This window comes from Buceros rhinoceros, unplaced genomic scaffold (genome assembly GCF_000710305.1).
Source record: "Buceros rhinoceros silvestris isolate BGI_N320 unplaced genomic scaffold, ASM71030v1 scaffold8269, whole genome shotgun sequence".
NCBI classification, from domain to species: domain Eukaryota; kingdom Metazoa; phylum Chordata; class Aves; order Bucerotiformes; family Bucerotidae; genus Buceros; species Buceros rhinoceros.
This window is the reverse complement of record NW_010429771.1, coordinates 9,747-14,456: the sequence shown is the minus strand read 5'-3', so window position 1 is coordinate 14,456 and position 4,710 is coordinate 9,747.

Sequence of the window (4,710 nt, the reverse complement as noted above, 5' to 3'; positions counted from 1 at the left end):
AAAGAGCCAGGAATGCGTGAAATCTGCCGAGGAACACCAGCCATTCTGGTTTGGCCCTCAGGCTTGTCATTCATTGTTCTCTTCAGCAATTTGTGGGTGATGTTTGGCTGGCAGGATGTTGTAATTTCATTTATTACTAAAATTAATTAAAGAGCTGGGCTTTAAATTATGAAAGCTTTAATGAAAAGCAAACACTATAGTAGGTAATCTCTTTCCAGTCGTCTCAACTTGTTTCACAGCAGGAATTATGGCAAATACCCACTGGGGCGTTTGGGGCACTTTCAGTCCCATGTCTTTTTGGCTAAGAATACAGTTTTTCCTATTGCAATCTGATGTTAAATAAAAGACAAAAAAAAAATCTGTGTTAAAACCATCCTGTTAATTATAACTGATATTCACCAGCTGCTGTACAGTGAATACTTACTGCATCAGCTAGACCACACTGGAATCCAAGGAGGATGCAGAAAGGAAGTTAAATATGGTCTCTCTCATATCTAGACAGTCAGAACAAGAGCGAAATATTCTGGGGAAGCCACATAGCACATTACTGCCTTATGACATTTATCAGTGTTCGATGACTACATTAGGCCTCTGTGTTAGCAGACATAGAGGAGTAGTTAAAATAACATGTTGAAACAGTCGTTTGGCTCTCTGAAGTGGAGATAAAACTGAGTCATTTGTTACGATGGATAAGGTCTATGCAGCTTGCTGGGTGAGAACATTTAAGAAAAGAACTTAGTAGTAACAGGTATGGCGTTACTTCACTATCAATCAGGGTCAAAAAACGTGTCCACCCCGTGGTTTTTGGCTGGGTTTCTGACCCAGGGACACCTCTGTCTCACCCGTAGCAAAATGACAGCTAGTGCACTTACTAGAACAACCACTCTAACAAATGTCTCAGAACAAAGCCACCGGCTGAAACCTGTTTTCACTGATTTTCAGTGAAATCGCCATTTCCTGATAATGTAAGAGAACAGGATTTTAAATATCAGGCCATAGAGTCTTATCTGGAGTCCATCTATCACAAGTAGTGCTACTTTTACTCTTTTAATCCTGTGAGTTCTGAGCTGAGAAGATAAATAATTAAAATTACTTTTTCAGTCAACTTTTCTCTCCACATTACAGACTTTTTCAGATAGTTCATTCTTCTTGTGACCATGATGCTCTTTAGAAAATAAATGCCAGGGAACATTTTATGGTTTTGTTTTACAGCTGCCTCACTGGCTACGTGGAACAGAATCACTGCATTTACCAATCTAATCCACTTTGTCAGATTAACCCCGTTTCACCTCGTGAGTCTGTTACACCAGTTTGGCATATGTACACAGACACCTGCATTGGCTTACATTTGTGTATCACATCTAAAAGGCAAACAACATGGGCATAAATAGGTGTAGAAGTAGAAACAGCCAGTTTTATAACCAGATCTCCACAGCAAAAGCACCTGAGCTGAACTCAGAAGACTGGAATTACCAGAGATGTCAGTGTCTGGTACCAAGCTCCTGTGGGCAGACTGTAGGATGCTCTCAGTTGCTGACGGATTCAAATGCTCTGAAGGAGGCAATGACTTCCTGAGTATTCTGCAAGCCACACTCTCCTTGTGAAAATTTAACATTTTCCTGTACGTGGTCATGCACCTGGTGCCAGAGGAATTCATCAGTGGATTGGTGTGGTGGGCAACCAAGAGCAGGTGTAATAAAATACATCACTACGCTGAGAATGTTCTTTTCCCTGCAATTGATAGAACAGGTTCAAGACATCTCCAGAGGCAAATATGTCCTAATTAATAAATATTTGAGCATTGAGGATCTCCTGAAGAATTTACCCAACGCCTGCTGAAAGTAAGCTTGCACTGAAACCGCAAGTTTTTGTTGCGAAGTCATTTACCGTGTGAGATAATTTTACAGGTGCAATACAGATCTAAAGCAAAGAAATACATGGTCACCAGACCCTACCCATGGTGGCCATGAGAGTTCTACACGTGGATTTCTTATACCATATCAGGAAGTAGTTGGTACGGAAAGTGACAAGTGATCAGCAACGGGTTCTGCAATGGAGGAGGCAGCTTGACCCGACACCACCTCAGAGAGAGCCTCACAGCTGCAGGCAGTGCAGTGCCAGAGCCTATCACAGACCCAAATGCCTCTGCAAGCACGATATCCCAGAACTTGGCATCCAAATCCTGCAGCTACCAAACACACCCTGCTTAAGGCCACAGCTGTCAATTCTCCATCTAGACAAGGACGAGGAGAGAGGAGCAGTGGGGGAAAAGGCAGGCGTGTAAAGTATAAGCAACAGCCCACCTTATGTTTAACTTTTAGATAATGGTTCTGCACACTCCAAGGCTTCAGACAGATCCCGTGTTGCTGGTGGGAAAGTGAACATGGAGGATCCTGTTCAGACTCAGTTCAAAGTGGTGACTTCAGAAAGGGGAGAAACAGTTTTTCCTAGTAGTCCGTTTCCCTCTGAAACCATGAAAAACACTACTGAACTACAAGAATCCCCTGAGACTATCTATCTGCAGAAGTCAGTACTAGTATTATTCCCATGGTGTTTTTGAAGAAAATTAAACAACCTAACAAAGGCTTCATCTCAGGGACTGATCAAGCAAGTTAAGCATTAAGGACCAGGGAAAATAATTTCATAACAGAGCAGCAACGTACAAGTGATTGTATAACCAACAAACAAACAGCAAGCCAGGTGGTCATACATTCTTACAAAATGTCTACCCAGCTGCATGGCGTGAGCGATGTTTGCCTAGCTGAGGAGGAAACGGATGGATGGATTCCTGAAAGATGTAGCTACCTCCTTTGTAGCTGCCGGTATATATTCACAGAATCCCAGAATGGTAGGGGTTGGAAGGGGCCTCTGGAGATTACCTAGTCCACCCCCCCCCGCTAAAGCAGGTTCACCTAGAGCAGGTTGCACAGGATCACGTCCAGGTGGGTTTTGAAAGGCTCCAGAGAAGGAGACACCACAGTCTCTCTGGGCAGCTTCTTCCCATGTTCTGTCACCCTCAAAGTAAAAAAGTTTTTCCTCATGGTTAGATGGAACTTCTTGTGATCCAGACTGCGACCATTGCCCCTTTTCTTGACTCTGGGCACCACTGAAAAAAGTCCGGCCCCATCCTCTTGACACCGCCCACCCTTTAGATATTTACAAGCATTGATCAGATCCCCTCTCAGCCTTCTCTTCTCCAGGCTAAACAGAGCCAGGTCTCTCAGCTCTTCCCCGTAAGAGAGATGCTCCAGTCCTCTCATCATCTTTGTAGCCCTTCACTGCACTCTCTCTTATCTTTCTTGAACTGGGGAGCCTTTTGCTGGCCTTTGCCTTACACTAGGCTGTCAACTTACAAACCAGGAAAAGCAACAGTGAAATCAGGCGTGGTTAGACTTTGTAAATTACCATGTCTATGGATGGACGCACAGACAAATCCTGTGGCTGCTATAACCACACACAGAGTGTATTAAGAGATGCCTTCGCTCCATCTATATCCCTGCCACAGGTTTCCTGCGTGTTCTTGGCACACTGTGCAAGATCTGTGCACCTCTATATTGACCTTTTATTATAAAAGGGACCAATACTTTCCTTTTGCATGAAGGAGGGTTAGATCCTATAACTATTTTGCAGTGCACTGAGATCCTTGTATGTAAGGAAGTATTTAGAATTGCAAAGTAATTGATAATCTATTACTGCCAAGATCACATACAGAGAACAAATTAGGCCACAAAATAGAAGGAAAAAGAGAATATTAATTTAGGTTTGTTCATTAATGTTTGTATAGTTATTGCATCAGAAATAATTAAAAAATTATTCTTGCCAAGTTGTGTTGCAAAGCACTGAAAAGTTTTAAATCCGGTTTGTTACTCTCAGAATGCAATATAAATTTACTCTTACACAGAAAAGCGTAGTAAAAATACACTTGCTTCAAAGGAGATACGTTATTGTTTATGCTGCATTTCTACCAAAAACCATCACAGTATATTGTAGAAACTTTTATTTCTCAAACTGCAAACTAAGTTTATTACCACAAATTTCCTATTAGTGCTGTGAAATAAAATACACATCACTCCATGACTTTACTAAAGCTAGCACATGACATCAGTAGGAATACACCAGCTAGCCTAAAGTAATAAGGCATTCCCGACTCTTACTGCCATATACGCTATATAAAAAAAATGCTTCACAGTCTCAAGTTACTTCAAAAGGTACCAAACTAAAACCACAATATTAACAAACACAGAGGCTAATTCAAAACCACCATTTTGAATTAACAGATGCACCCCAACCTATTACAGCATCTTTATTAAAAACCAGGGTACTTAAGGGCCAATCCATATAGTATTACAATCCTATCGCAGTCAGGATCAACTGGGCGTCAGGACAAAATCATAAAAAGGAGTACCCACCCAAATCCGTCTCGATGCCTGTGGGAGAGGGTTTGGTGTCTCTCTTGGGCAGTGCTTTGAAAATCAGCCATAGGTGCCCAGTTTTCCAAAATGAAACAAGACTCTAGTAAGAGGAGAGGGGCATGGGAAATCTATTCTGAGAGTTCGCATGTGTTTCCCCATGCCAGAGAAACCTCTCCATGTGAAGGTCTGCGTTTGACTGCCGTATTTAGAACCGGGCTGACAGGCAAGGCAGAACATTTCATGAGAAGAAACCTGAATACCCAGAGTACCAGTGCCAAACAATTAAATTCTAGTATCA